Source organism: Tenrec ecaudatus, unplaced genomic scaffold, assembly GCF_050624435.1.
Source record: "Tenrec ecaudatus isolate mTenEca1 unplaced genomic scaffold, mTenEca1.hap1 Scaffold_532, whole genome shotgun sequence".
In the NCBI taxonomy this organism is placed as follows: Eukaryota; Metazoa; Chordata; class Mammalia; order Afrosoricida; family Tenrecidae; genus Tenrec; species Tenrec ecaudatus.
In genome coordinates, this window is record NW_027459447.1 from 787,881 (window position 1) to 802,742 (window position 14,862).

A 14,862-nucleotide genomic window follows, 5' to 3' on the forward strand; every position below is an offset into this window, starting at 1 on the left:
AAGCCTAAGCGTTGGGGCGCCCCAGGCCTGGGGCTCCCAAAGCCGAAGGGCTGGGACGCCCATGCCTGGGGCTCCCTAAGCCGAAGGCCTGGGTGCCCCCAGGCCTGGGGCTCCCAAAACCTAATGGCTGGGGCGCCACTGCCTGGAGCTCCCAAAGCCTAAGGGTTGGGGCGTCCAGGCTTGGGGCTCCCAAAACTTAAGGGTTGGGGCGCCCCAGGTCTGGGAAACCCAATACCTAACGGCTGGGGCGCCACACGCCTGGGGCTCCCTAAGCCTTAGGGCTGGGACGCCCCAGGCCTGGGGCTCCCTAAGCCAAAGAGCTGCGTCCCCCCAGGCCTGGGGCTCCCAAAGCCTAAGGGCTGGGGCGTCCCAGGCCTTGGGCTCCTGAAGCCAAAGTGCTGTGGCGCCCCAGGCCTGGGGCTCGCAAAGCGGAAGGGCAGAGCCGCCCCAGTCCTAGGGCTCCCTAAACCTATGGGTTGGGGCGCCCCATGCCTGGGGCTCCCAAAGACTAAGGGCTCGGGTGCCCCAGGCCAGGGTCTCCCTAAGCCTAAGGGCTGGGGGCCGCAGGCTTGGGGCTCCCATAACCTATGGGCTGGGGCGTCCCAGCCTGGGGCTCCCAAACCCTAAGGGCTGGGGCGCCCCAGCCCTGGGGCTCCCAAAGCCTAAAGGCTTGGGCGCCCCAGGACTGGGGCTCCCAAAGCCTAAGGGCTGGGGCGCCCAGGCCTAGGGCTCCCAAAGCCTAAGGACGGGGGCACCCCAGGCCGGGGCTCCCTACGACTAAGGGCTGGGGCGTATCAGGCCTGGGGCTCCCTAAGCCTAAGTGCTGGGACGCCTCAGGCCTGGGGCTCCCTAAAACTAAGGGCTGGGTGCCCCGAGGCCGGGGGCTCCCTAATCTGAAGGGCTGCGGCGCCCCAGGACTGGGCCTCCCAAAGCCTAAGCGCTGGGGCGCCCAGAGCCTGGGGCTCCCAAAGCCAAAGGGCTGGGGCGACCCCGGCCTGGGGCTCCATAAGCCTAAGGGCTGGGGCGCCCCAGGCCTGGGGCTCCCAAAGCCTAAGGGCAGGGACGCCCCAGGCCTAGGGCTCACAAAACCTAAGGGCTGGGGCGCCCCGGCGTGGGGCTCCCAAAGCCTAAGGGTTGGGGCGCCCCAGACCAGGGGCTCCCAAAACCTAAGGGCTGGGGTGCCCCAGGCCTGGAGCTCCCAAAGCCTAAGGGCTGGGGCGCCCCTGTCCTGGGGCTCCCAAAGTCTAAGGGCTGGGGCGCCCCAGGCCAGGGGCTCCCAAAGTCTAAGGGCTGGGGCGTACCAGGCTTGGGACTCCCAAACCCAAGGGCTGGGGTGCCCCATTCCTGGGGCTCACAAAGCCTAAGGGCTGGGGCAACCTAAGCCTGTCGTGCCTTAAGCGGAAGGGCTGGGGCGTCTCAGGTCATGGGTTCCCTAAGCCTAAGGGTTGGGCGCCCCAGGCCTGGGGCTCCCTATACCTAAGGGCTGGGAAGCCCCAGGCCTGGGGCTCCGAAAGGCTGGGTGCCCCCAGGCCTGGAGCTCCCTAAGCCTAAGGGCTGGGGCGCCCCAAGCGTGGGGCTCCCAAAGCCTAAGCGCTGGGGCGCCCTAGGCCTGGTGCTCCCAAAGCCTAAGGGCTGTGTCGCCCCGGTGGGGCTCGCAAAGCCTAAGGTCTGCGGCGCCCCAGGCCAGGGGCTCCCTAAGCCTAAGGGCTGGGGTATACCAGGCCATGGGCTCCCAAAACCTAAGGGCTGGGGCTCCCCAGGCCTGGAGCTCCCTAAGCCTAAGGGCTGGGGTGCCCCAGGCGTGGGGCTCCCAAAGGCTAAGCGCTGGGGCGCCCTAGGCCTGGGGCTCCCAATGCCTAAGGGCTGTGTCGCCCTGGTAGGGCTCGCAAAGCCTAAGGGCCGAGGCGCCCCATGCCAGGGGCTCCCTAAACCTAAGGGCTGGGGCGCCCCAGGCCTGGGGCTCCCTAAGCCGAAGGGTGGGGCGCCCTAGGCCTGGGGCACCCAAAGCCTAAGGGCTCTGTTCCCCAGGCCTGGGGCTCTGTAAGCCTAAGGGCTGGGGTGCCCAAGGCCTGGGTCTCCCAAAGTCTAAGGGCTGGTGCGCCCCAAGGTGGGCTCCCAAAGCCTAAGGGCTGGGGCGCCCCAGGCTTGGGCTCCCAAAGCCCAAGGGCTGGTGCGCCCCAGGCCTGGGGCTCCCAAAGTCTAAGGGCTGGGGCGACCCGGCCAGGGGCTCCAAAAGCCTAAGGGTTGGGCGCCCCAGGCCAGGGATCCCTAAGTCTAAGGGCTGGGGCACCCCAGGCCTGGTCCTCCTTATGGCGAAGGGCTCGGACGCGCCAGGCCTGGGGCGCCCAAAGCCTAAGGGCTGGGGCATACCAGGCCTGGGGCTCCCAAAGCCTAAGGGTTGGGGCGCCCTAGGCCTGGTGCGCCCTAATCCGAAGGGCTGGGGTGTCCCTGTCCATGGGCTCCCTCAGCATAAGGGCTGGTGCGCCCCAGGCCTGGGGCTCCCTAAGCCTAAGGGCTGGGACGCCCCTGGCCTGGGGCTCCCTAAGCCGAAGAGCTGGGCGCCCCAGGCCTGGGGCTCCCTAAGCCTAAGAGCTAGGGCGCCCCAAGCGTGGGGCTCTCAAAGCCTAAGGGCTCGGTGCCCCAGGCTTGGGGCTCCCAAAACCTATGGGCTGGGGTGTCCCAGACTGGGGCTCCCAAATCCTAAGGGCTGGGGCGCCCCAGGACTGGGGCTCCCTAAGCCTAAGTGCTAGGGCGCCCCAGGCCTGGGGCTCGCAAAGCCGAAGGGCAGAGGCGCCCCAGTCCTAGGGCTCCCTAAACCTATGGGTTGGGGCGCCCCATGCCTGGGGCTCCCAAAGCCTAAGGGCTGGGGCGCCCCAGTCCAGGGGCTCCCAAAACCTAAGGGCTGGGGCGTCCAGGCTTGGGGCTCCCAAAACTTAAGGGTTGGGGCGCCCCAGGTCTGGGAAACCCAATACCTAACGGCTGGGGAGCCACACACCAGGGGCTCCCAAAGCCTTAGGGCTGGGATGCCCCAGGCCTGGGGCTCCCTAAGTCGAAGAGCTGCGTCCCTCCAGGCCTGGGGCTCCCAAAGCCTAACGGCTGGGGCGTCCCAGGCTTTGGGCTCCCGAAGCCTAAGTGCTGGGGCGCCCCAGGCCTGGGGCTCTCAAACCCGAAGGGCAGAGGCGACCCAGTCCTAGGGCTCCCTAAACCTATGGGTTGGGGCGCCCCATGCCTGGGGCTCCCAAAGCCTAAGGGCTCGGGCGCCCCAGGCCAGGGGCTCCCTAAGCCTAAGGGCTGGGGGCCGCAGGCTTGGGGCTCCCATAACCTATGGGCTGGGGCGTCCCAGCCTGGGGCTCCAAAATCCTAAGGGCTGGGGCCCCCCAGCCCTGGGGCTCCCAAAACCTAAAGGCTTGGGCGCCCCAGGCCTGGGGCTCCCAAAGCCTAAGGGCTGGGGCGCCCCAGGCCTAGGGCTCCCAAAGCCTAAGGGCGGGGGTGCCCCAGGCCGGGGCTCCCTACGACTAAGGGCTGGGGCGTATCAGGCCTGGGGCTCCCAAAGCCTAAGTGCTGGGATGCCTCAGGCCTGGGGCTCCCTAAACCTAAGGGCTGGGTGCCCCGAGGCCAGGGGCTCCCTAATCTTAAGGGCTGCGGCGCCCCAGGACTGGGCCTCCCAAAGCCTAAGCGCTGGGGCGCCCAGGGCCTGGGGCTCCCAAAGCCGAAGGGCTGGGGCGACCCGGCCGGGGGCTCCATAAGCCTAAGGGCTGGGGCGCCCCAGGCCTGGGGCTCCCAAAGCCTAAGGGCAGGGACGCCCCAGGCCTAGGGCTCACAAAACCTAAGGGCTGGGGCGCCCCGGCGTGGGGCTCCCAAAGCCTAAGAGTTGGGGCGCCCCAGACCAGGGGCTCCCAAAGCCTAAGGGCTGGGGCGCCCCAGGCCTGGAGCTTCCAAAGCCTAAGGGCTGGGGCGCCCCTGTCCTGGGGCTCCCAAAGTCTAAGGGCTGGGGCGCCCCAGGCCAGGGGCTCCCAAAGTCTAAGGGCTGGGGCGCCCCAGGCCAGGGGCTCCCTAAGCCTAAGGCCTGGGGCTCCCTAAGCCTAAGGGCTGGGGCATACCAGGCCTGGGGCTCCCAAAGCCTAAGGGTTGGGGCGCCCTAGGCCTGGCGCGCCCTAATCTGAAGGGCTGGGGTGTCCCTGTCCATGGGCTCCCTCAGCATAAGGGCTGGTGTGCCCCAGGCCTGGGGCTCCCTAAGCCTAAGGGCTGGGACGCCCCTGGCCTGGCGCTCTCTAAGCCGAAGAGCTGGGCGCCCCAGGCCTGAGGCTCCCTAAGCCTAAGAGCTGGGGCGCCCCAAGCGTGGGCCTCTCAAAGCCTAAGGGCTCGGTGCCCCAGGCTTGGGGCTCCCAAAACCTATGGGCTGGGGCGTCCCAGCCTGGGCCTCCCAAATCCTAAGGGCTAGGGCGCCCCAGACTTTGGCTCCCAAAACCTAAGGGCTAGGTCGCACCAGGCTTGGGCTGCCAAAGCCTAACGGCTGGGGCGCCCCCGGGCTGGGGCTCCTAAACCTAAGGGCTGGGACGCCCCAGGCCAGGGGCTCCCTAAGCCAAAGGGCTGGGGCGCCATAGGCCTGGGACTCCCAAATCCTAAGGACAGGGGCGCCCCAGGCATGGGGCTCCCAAAGCCTAAGGGCTGGGGCGCCCCAGGCCAGGGACTCCCTAATCCTAAAGGCTGGGGCGTACCTGGCCTGGGGCTCCCAAAGCCTAAGGGCTTGGGCGCCCCAGGCCTGGGACTCCCACATCCTAAGGCCTGGCGTGCCCCAGGCCTGGGGCTCCCAAAGCCTGAGGGCTGGGGCGCCCTAGGTCTGTCGCGCCCTAAGCCGAAGGGCTGGGTCGCCCCAGGCCTGGGGCTCCCTAAGCCTAAGCGCTGGGGCGCCCCAGGCCTGTGGCTCTCAAAGAGTAAGAGCTTGGGCGCCCCAAGCCTGGGGCTCTCAAACCCTAAGGGCTAGGCGCCCCAGGCCTGGGGCTCCCAAAACCTATGGGCTGGGTCGCACCAGGCCTGGCACTCCCAAAGCTGAAAGGCTGGCGTGCCCCAGGCCTGGGCCTCCCAAATCCTGAGGGCTGGGGCGCCCTAGGTCTGTCGCGCCCTAAGCCGAAGGGCTGGGGCATCCCAGGCTATAGGCTCCCTAAGCCTAAGGGCTGGGACGCCCCAGGACTGGGCCTCCCTAAGCCGAAATGCTGGGTGCCCCCAGGCCTGGGGCTGCCTAAGCCTAAGCGCTGGGGTGCCCCAGTCCTGTGGCTCCCAATGCCTAAGAGCTGTGGCGCCCCAAGCCTGGGGCTCTCAAACCCTAAGGGCGGGGGGCCCCAGGCCTGGGGCTCCCAAAACCTATGGGCTGGGGCGTCCCAGCCTGGGGCTCACAAAGCCTAAGTGTTTGAGCGCTCCAGGCCTGGGGCTTCCAAAGCCTAATGGCAGGGGCGCCCTAGGTCTGTCGCGCCCTAAGCCGAAGGGCTGGGGCGTCCCAGGCCATAGGCTCCCTAAGCCTAAGGGCTGGGGCGCCCCAGACCTGGGGCTCCCAAAGCCTAAGGGCTGGGACGCCCCAGGCCTGGGGCTCCCTAAGCCGAAGGGCTGGGTGACCCCAGGCCTGGGGCTCCCTAAGTCTAAGGGCTGGGGCGCCCCAGGCCTGGGGCTCCCAAAGCCTAAGCGCTGGGGCGCCCCAGGCCTGGGGCTCCCAAAGCCTAAGGGCTGGGGCGCTCCAGGCCAGGGGCTCCCTAAACCGAAGGGCGGGGGCGCCCCAGGCCAGGGGCTCCCTAAGCCGAAGGGCTGTGACGCCCGGTCTGGGGCTCCCTAAGCCAAGGGCTGGGTGCCCCTAGGCCTGGGGCTCTCAAAGCATAAGGGCTGGGGAGCCACAGGCCTGGAGCTCCCAAAGCCTAAGGGCTGGGGCGCCCCAGGCCTGGGGCAACCAAAGCCTAAGGGATGGGGCGCCCCAGGCCTGGGGCTCCAAAAGCCAAAGGGAAGAGGCGCCCCAGGCCTAGGGCTCCCAAAACCTAAGGGCTGGGGCGCCCCAGGCCAGGTGCTCCCTAAGCCTAAGGACTGGGGCGTACCAGGCCTGGGACTCCCAGCCTAAGGGCTGTGGCGCCTTGGTCTGGAACTCCCAAAGCCTAAGGGCTGTGTCGCCCCGGTGGGGATCGCAAAGCCTAAGGGCTGCGGCGCCCCAGGCCAGGGGCTCCCTACGCCTAAGGGCTGGGGTATACCAGGCCATGGGCTCCCAAAACCTAAGGGCTGGGGCTCCCCAGGCCTGGGACTCCCAAAGCCTAAGGGCTGGGGCGCCCTAGGCCTGTCGCACCCTAAGCCGAAGGGCTGGGGCGTCCCAGGCCATGGGCTCCCTAAGCCTAAGGGCTGGGTGCCCCCAGGCCTGGGGCTCCCAAAGCCTAAGGGCTTGGGCGCCACAGGACTGAAGCTACCAAAGCCTAAGGGTTGGGGCGCCCCAAGCCTGGGGCACCTAAAGCCTAAGGCTGGGGCGCCCCAGGCCTGGGGCTCCCAAATCCTAAGGGCTGTGGCGCCCCAGCCCAGGCCGAGGCTCCCTAAGCCTAAGGGCTGGGGCGCCCAAGGCGTGGGGCTCCCTAAGCCTAATGGCTGGGGTGCCGCAGGGTTGGAGCTCCCAAATCCTAAGGGCTGCGGCACCCCAAGCCTGGGCCTCCTTAAGCCTAAAGGATGTAGCGCCCCAACCTGGGGCTCCCTAAGCCTAGGCCTGGGCGCCCAAGACCTGGGGCTCCCTAAGCCTAAGGGCTGGGGCGCCACAGGCCTGAGGCTCCCAAAGCCTAAGGGCTGGTGCTTCCCAGTCCTGGGGCTCCCTAAGCCAAAGGCCGGAGTGCCCCAGGCCTGGGGCTCCCTAAGCCTAAGGGCTGGGGCGTACCAGGCCTGGGGCTCCCTATGCCGAAGGGCTGGGGCACCCTAGGACTGTCACGCCCTAAGCCGAAGGGCTGGGGCGTCCCAGGCCATGGGCTCCCTAAGCCTAATGGCTGGGGCGCCCCAGGCCTGGGGCTCCCAAAGCCTAAGGGCTGGGGCGCCCCAGGCCAGGGGCTCCCTAAACCTAAGGGCTGGTGCTTCCCAGTTCTGGGGCTCCCTAAGCCCAATGGCTGGAGTGCCCCATTCCTGGAGCTCCCAAAGCCCAAGACCTGGGGCAACCTAAGCCTGTGGCGACTTAAGAGGAAGGGCTGGGGCGCCCAGGGCTGGGGCTCCCTAAGACTAAAGGTAGGGCCGCCCTAGGCCTGGGGCTTCCTAAGCCTAAGGGCAGGGCGCCCCAGGCCTGGGACTCCCAAAACCTAAGGGCTGGGGGGGCCGCAGACCTGGGCCTTCCAAAACCTAAGGGCTGGGGCACCCCAAGACTGGTGCTCCCAAAGCCTAAGGTCTGGGGCGCCCCATGCCTGGGGCTCCCAAAGCCTAAGACCTGGGGTGCCCCAGGGCTTGGGCTACCTAAGCCTAAGGGCTGGGGCGCCCCAGGCCTGGGACTTCCAAAGCCTAAGTGCTGGGGCACCCAGGGCTTGGGCTCCCAAAGCCTAAGGGCTGGGATGCCACAGGGCTAGGGCTCCCAGTCTAAGGGCTGGGGCGCCCCAGGCCTGGGGCTCCCTAAGCCTAAGGGCTGGGGTGTACCAGGCCTGGGGCTCCCTATGCCGAAGGGCTGGGGCACCCTAGGACTGTCACGCCCTAAGCCGAAGGGCTGGGGCGTCCCAGGCCATGGGCTCCCTAAGCCTAATGGCTGGGGCGCCCCAGGCCTGAGGCTCCCAAAGCCTAAGGGCTGGGGCGCCCCAGGCCAGGGGCTGCCTAAACCTAAGGGCTGGTGCTTCCCAGTTCTGGGGCTCCCTAAGCCAAAAGGCTGGAGTGCCCCATTCCTGGAGCTCCCAAAGCCCAAGACCTGGGGCAACCTAAGCCTGTCGCGACTTAAGAGGAAGGGCTGGGGCGCCCAGGGCTGGGGCTCCCTAAGCCTAAAGGTAGGGCCGCCCCAGGCCTGGGGCTTCCTAAGCCTAAGGGCAGGGCGCCCCAGGCCTGGGACTCCCAAAACCTAAGGGCTGTGGGGCCGCAGACCTGGGCCTTCCAAAGCCTAAGGGCTGGGGCACCCCAAGACTGGTGCTCCCAAAGCCTAAGAGCTGGGGCGCCCCATGCCTGGGGCTCCCAAAGCCTAAGAGCTGGGGTGCCCCAGGGCTTGGGCTACCTAAGCCTAAGGGCTGGGGCGCTCCAGGCCTGGGACTTCCAAAGACTAAGTGCTGGGGCGCCCAGGGCTTGGGCTCCCAAAGCCTAAGGGCTGGGGTGCCCCAGGGCTAGGGCTTCCAGTCTAAGGGCTGGGGCGCCCCAGATCTGGGGCTCCCTACGCCTAAGGGCTGGGGCGTACCAGGTCTGGGGCTCCCTATGCCGAAGGGCTGGGGCACCCTAGGACTGTCGCGCCCTAAGCCGAAGGGCTGGGGCGTCCCAGGTCATGGGCTCCCTAAGCCTAATGGCTGGGGCGCCCCAGGCCTGGGGCTCCCAAAGCCTAAGGGCTGGGGCGCCCCAGGCCAGGGGCTCCCTAAACCTAAGGGCTGGGGCGTACCAGGCTTGGGACTCCCAAACCTAAGGGCTGGGGTGCCCCATTCCTGGGGCTCACAAATCCTAAGGGCTGGGGCAACCTAAGCCTGTCGCTCCTTAAGCGGAAGGGATGGGACGTCCCAGGCCATGGGTTCCCTAAGCCTAAGGGTTGGGCGCCCCAGGCCTGGGGCTCCCTATGCCTAAGGGCTGGGAAGCCCCAGGCCTGGGGCTCCGAAAGGCTGGGTGCCCCCAGGCCTGGAGCTCCCTATGCCTAAGGGCTGGGGCGCCCCAGGCGTGGGGCTCCCAAAGCCTAAGCGCTGGGGCGCCCTAGGCCTGGGGCTCCCAAAGCCTAAGGGCTGTGTCGCCCCGGTGGGGCTCGCAAAGCCTAAGGGCTGCGGCGCCCCAGGCCAGGGGCTCCCTAAGCCTAAGGGCTGGGGTATACCAGGCCATGGGCTCCCAAAACCTAAGGGCTGGGGCTCCCCAGGCCTGGGGCTCCCAAAGCCTAAGGGCTGGGGCGCCCTAGGCCTGTCGCGCCCTAAGCCGAAGGGCTGGGGCGTCCCAGGCCATGGGCTCCCTAAGCCTAAGGGCTGGGTGCCCCCAGGCCTGGGGTTCCCAAAGCCTAAGGGCTTGGGCGCCACAGGACTGAAGCTCCCAAAGCCTAAGGGTTGGGGCGCCCCAAGCCTGGGGCACCTAAAGCCTAAGGCTGGGGCGCCCCAGGCCTGGGGCTCCCAAATCCTAAGGGCTGTGGCGCCCCAGGCCGAGGCTCCCTAAGCCTAAGGGCTGGAGCGCCCAAGGCGTGGGGCTCCCTAAGCCTAATGGCTGCTGTGCCGCAGGGTTGGAGCTCCCAAATCCTAAGGGCTGCGGCACCCCAAGCCTGGGCCTCCTTAAGCCTAAAGGATGTAGCGCCCCAACCTGGGGCTCCCTAAGCCTAGGCCTGGGCGCCCAAGACCTGGGGCTCCCTAAGCCTAAGGGCTGGGGCGCCACAGGCCTGGGGCTCCCAAAGCCTAAGGGCCGGTGCTTCCCAGTCCTGGGGCTCCCTAAGCCAAAAGGCTGGAGTGCCCCAGGTCTGGAGCTCCCAAAGCCCAAGAGCTGGGGTACCCCAGGCCTGGGGCTACCTAAGCCTAAGAGCTGGGGCGCCCAGGGCTGGGGCTCCCTAAGCCTAAAGGTTGGGCAGCCCCAGGCCTGGGGCTCCCTAAGCCTAAGGGCAGGGCGCCCCAGGCCTGGGGCTCCCAAAACCTAAGGGCTGGGGGGGCCGCAGACCTGGGCCTTCCAAAGCCTAAGGGCTGGGGCACCCCAAGACTGGTGCTCCCAAAGCCTAAGGGCTGAGGCGCCCCATGCCTGGGGCTCCCAAAGCCTAAGAGCTGGGGTGCCCCAAGGCTTGGGCTACCTAAGCCTAAGGGCTGCGGCGCCCCAGGCCTGGGACTTCCAAAGCCTAAGTGCTGGGGCGCCCAGGGCTTGGGCTCCCAAAGCCTAAGCCTGGGGTGCCCCAGAGCTAGGGCTCCCAGTCTAAGGGCTGGGGCGCCCCAGGCCTGGGGCTCCCTAAGCCTAAGGGCTGAGGCGTACCAGGCCTGGGGCTCCAGAATTCGAAGGGCTGGGGCACCCTAGAACTGTCGCACCCTAAGCCGAGGGGCTGGGGCGTCCCAGGCCATGGGCACCCTAAACCTAATGGCTGGGTCGCCCCAGGCCTGGGGCTCCCAAAGCCTAAGGGCTGGGGCGCCCCAGGCCAGGGGCTCCCTAAACCTAAGGGCTGGGGCGTACCAGGCTTGGGACTCCCAAACCTAAGGGCTGGGGTGCCCCATTCCTGGGGCTCACAAAGCCTAAGGGCTGGGGCAACCTAAGCCTGTCGCGCCTTAAGCGGAAGGGCTGGGGCGTCCCATGCCATGGGTTCCCTAAGCCTAAGGGTTGGGCGCCCCAGGCCAGGGATCCCTAAGTCTAAGGGCTGGGGCACCCCAGGCCTGGTCCTCCTTATGGCGAAGGGCTCGGACGCCCTAGGCCTGGGGCGCCCAAAGCCTAAGGGCTATGGCGCCACAGCCTGGGGCTCCTTAAGCCTAAGGGCTGCGGCGCTTCTGGCTTGGACTCCCAAAGCCTAAGGGCTTGTGCGCCCCAGGCTTGGGCTCCCAAAGCCTAAGGGCTGGGGCGCTTGAGGCTTTGGGCTCCCAAAGCGTAAGGGCTGGGGCGTCGCAGGCCTTGGGCTCCCTAAGCCTAAGGGCTGGGGTGTCCCAGGCCTGGGGCTCCCAAAGCCTAATGGCTGGGGCAACCCAGGATTGGGGCTCCCAAAGCCTAAGGGCTTGGGCGCCCCAGTCCAGGGGCTCCCAAAGCCTAAGGGCTGGGGCGTCCAGGCTTGGGGCTCCCAAAACTTAAGGGTTGGGGCGCCCCATGTCTGGGAAACCCAATACCTAACGGCTGGGGCGCCACACGCCTGGGGCTCCCTAAGCCTTAGGGCTGGGACGCCCCAGGCCTGGGCCTCCCTAAGCCGAAGAGCTTGCGTCCCTCCAGGCCTGGGGCTCCCAAAGCCTAAGGGCTGGGGTGCCCCAGGCGTGGGGCTCCCAAAGCCTAAGCGCTGGTGTGCCCCAGGCCTGGGGCTCCCAAAGCCTAAGGGCTGTGGCGCCCCAAGACTGGTGCTCCCAAAGCCTAAGAGCTGGGGCGCCCCATGCCTGGGGCTCCCAAAGCCTAAGAGCTGGGGTGCCCCAGGGCTTGGGCTACCTAAGCCTAAGGGCTGGGGCGCTCCAGGCCTGGGACTTCCAAAGACTAAGTGCTGGGGCTCCCAGGGCTTGGGCTCCCAAAGCCTAAGGGCTGGGGTGCCCCAGGGCTAGGGCTTCCAGTCTAAGGGCTGGGGCGCCCCAGATCTGGGGCTCCCTATGCCTAAGGGCTGGGGCGTACCAGGTCTGGGGCTCCCTATGCCGAAGGGCTGGGGCACCCTAGGACTGTCGCGCCCTAAGCCGAAGGGCTGGGGCGTCCCAGGTCATGGGCTCCCTAAGCCTAATGGCTGGGGCGCCCCAGGCCTGGGGCTCCCAAAGCCTAAGGGCTGGGGCGCCCCAGGCCAGGGGCTCCCTAAACCTAAGGGCTGGGGCGTACCAGGCTTGGGACTCCCAAACCTAAGGGCTGGGGTGCCCCATTCCTGGGGCTCACAAATCCTAAGGGCTGGGGCAACCTAAGCCTGTCGCTCCTTAAGCGGAAGGGATGGGACGTCCCAGGCCATGGGTTCCCTAAGCCTAAGGGTTGGGCGCCCCAGGCCTGGGGCTCCCTATGCCTAAGGGCTGGGAAGCCCCAGGCCTGGGGCTCCGAAAGGCTGGGTGCCCCCAGGCCTGGAGCTCCCTATGCCTAAGGGCTGGGGCGCCCCAGGCGTGGGGCTCCCAAAGCCTAAGCGCTGGGGCGCCCTAGGCCTGGGGCTCCCAAAGCCTAAGGGCTGTGTCGCCCCGGTGGGGCTCGCAAAGCCTAAGGGCTGCGGCGCCCCAGGCCAGGGGCTCCCTAAGCCTAAGGGCTGGGGTATACCAGGCCATGGGCTCCCAAAACCTAAGGGCTGGGGCTCCCCAGGCCTGGGGCTCCCAAAGCCTAAGGGCTGGGGCGCCCTAGGCCTGTCGCGCCCTAAGCCGAAGGGCTGGGGAGTCCCAGGCCATGGGCTCCCTAAGCCTAAGGGCTGGGTGCCCCCAGGCCTGGGGTTCCCAAAGCCTAAGGGCTTGGGCGCCACAGGACTGAAGCTCCCAAAGCCTAAGGGTTGGGGCGCCCCAAGCCTGGGGCAACTAAAGCCTAAGGCTGGGGCGCCCCAGGCCTGGGGCTCCCAAATCCTAAGGGCTGTGGCGCCCCAGGCCGAGGCTCCCTAAGCCTAAGGGCTGGGACGCCCAAGGCGTGGGGCTCCCTAAGCCTAATGGCTGGGGTGCCGCAGGGTTGGAGCTCCCAAATCCTAAGGGCTGCGGCACCCCAAGCCTGGGCCTCCTTAAGCCTAAAGGATGTAGCGCCCCAACCTGGGGCTCCCTAAGCCTAGGCCTGGGCGCCCAAGACCTGGGGCTCCCTAAGCCTAAGGGCTGGGGCGCCACAGGCCTGGGGCTCCCAAAGCCTAAGGGCCGGTGCTTCCCAGTCCTGGGGCTCCCTAAGCCAAAAGGCTGGAGTGCCCCAGGTCTGGAGCTCCCAAAGCCCAAGAGCTGGGGTACCCCAGGCCTGGGGCTCCCTAAGCCTAAGAGCTGGGGCGCCCAGGGCTGGGGCTCCCTAAGCCTAAAGGTTGGGCAGCCCCAGGCCTGGGGCTCCCTAAGCCTAAGGGCAGGGCGCCCCAGGCCTGGGGCTCCCAAAACCTAAGGGCTGGGGGGGCCGCAGACCTGGGCCTTCCAAAGCCTAAGGGCTGGGGCACCCCAAGACTGGTGCTCCCAAAGCCTAAGGGCTGGGGCGCCCCATGCCTGGGGCTCCCAAAGCCTAAGAGCTGGGGTGCCCCAAGGCTTGGGCTACCTAAGCCTAAGGGCTGCGGCGCCCCAGGCCTGGGACTTCCAAAGCCTAAGTGCTGGGGCGCCCAGGGCTTGGGCTCCCAAAGCCTAAGGGCTGGGGTGCCCCAGAGCTAGGGCTCCCAGTCTAAGGGCTGGGGTGCCCCAGGCCTGGGGCTCCCTAAGCCTAAGGGCTGGGGCGTACCAGGCCTGGGGCTCCAGAATTCGAAGGGCTGGGGCACCCTAGAACTGTCGCGCCCTAAGCCGAGGGGCTGGGGCGTCCCAGGCCATGGGCACCCTAAGCCTAATGGCTGGGTCGCCCCAGGCCTGGGGCTCCCAAAGCCTAAGGGCTGGGGCGCCCCAGGCAAGGGGCTCCCTAAACCTAAGGGCTGGGCCGTACCAGGCTTGGGACTCCCAAACCTAAGGGCTGGGATGCCCCATTCCTGGGGCTCACAAAGCCTAAGGGCTGGGGCAACCTAAGCCTGTCGCGCCTTAAGCGGAAGGGCGGGGGCGTCCCATGCCATGGGTTCCCTAAGCCTAAGGGTTGGGCGCCCCAGGCCAGGGATCCCTAAGTCTAAGGGCTGGGAAGCCCCAGGCCTGGGGCTCCGAAAGGCTGGGTGCCCCCAGGCGTGGGGCTCCCAAAGCCTAAGCGCTGGGGCGTCCAGGGCCGGGCGCTCCCAAAGCCTAAGGGCTGTGTCGCCCCGGTGGGGCTCGCAAAGCCTAAGGGCTGCGGCGCCCCAGGCCAGGGGCTCCCTAAGCCTAAGGGCTGGGGTATACCAGGCCATGGGCTCCCAAAACCTAAGGGCTGGGGCTCCCCAGGCCTGGAGCTCCCTAAGCCTAAGGGCTGGGGCGCCCCAGGCGTGGGGCTCCCAAAGCCTAAGCGCTGGGGCGCCCTAGGCCTGGGGCTCCCAAAGCCTAAGGGCTGTGTCGACCCGGTGGGGCTCGCAAAGCCTAAGTGCCGAGGCGCCCCATGCCAGGGGCTCCCTAAACCTAAGGGCTGGGGCGCCCCAGGCCTGGGGCTCCCTAAGCCGAAGGGTGGGGCACCCTAGGCCTGGGGCACCCAAAGCCTAAGGGCTGTGTTCCCCAGGCCTGGGTCTCTATAAGCCTAAAGGCTGGGGTGCCCCAGGCCTGGGGCTCCCAAAGTCTAAGGGCTGGTGCGCCCCAAGGTTTGGGCTCCCAAAACCTAAGGACTGGGGCGCGCCAGGCTTGGGCTCCCAAAGCCCAAGGGCTGGCGCGCCCCAGGCCTGGGGCTCCCAAATTCTAAGGTCTGGGGTTCCCAGGCCAGGGGCTCCAAAAGCCTAAGGGTTGGGCGCCCCAGGCCAGGGATCCCTAAGTCTAAGGGCTGGGGCACCCCAGGCCTGGTCCTCCTTATGGCGAAGGGCTCGGACGCCCTAGGCCTGGAGCGCCCAAAGCCTAAGGGCTATGGCGCCACAGCCTGGGGCTCCTTAAGCCTAAGGGCTGGGGCGCTTCTGGCTTGGACTCCCAAAGCCTAAGGGCTTGTGCGCCCCAGGCTTGGGCTCCCAAAGCCTAAGGGCTGGGGCGCTTGAGGCTTTGGGCTCCCAAAGCGTAAGGGCTGGGGCGTCGCAGGCCTTGGGCTCCCTAAGCCTAAGGGCTGGGGTGTCCCAGGCCTGGGGCTCCCAAAGCCTAATGGCTGGGGCAACCCAGGATTGGGGCTCCCAAAGCCTAAGGGCTTGGGCGCCCCAGTCCAGGGGCTCCCAAAGCCTAAGGGCTGGGGCGTCCAGGCTTGGGGCTCCCAAAACTTAAGGGTTGGGGCGCCCCAGGTCTGGGAAACCCAATACCTAACGGCTGGGGCGCCACACGCCTGGGGCTCCCTAAGCCTTAGGGCTGGGACGCCCCAGGCCTGGGGCTCCCTAAGCCGAAGAGCTGCGTCCCTCCAGGCCTGGGGCTCCCAAAGCCTAAG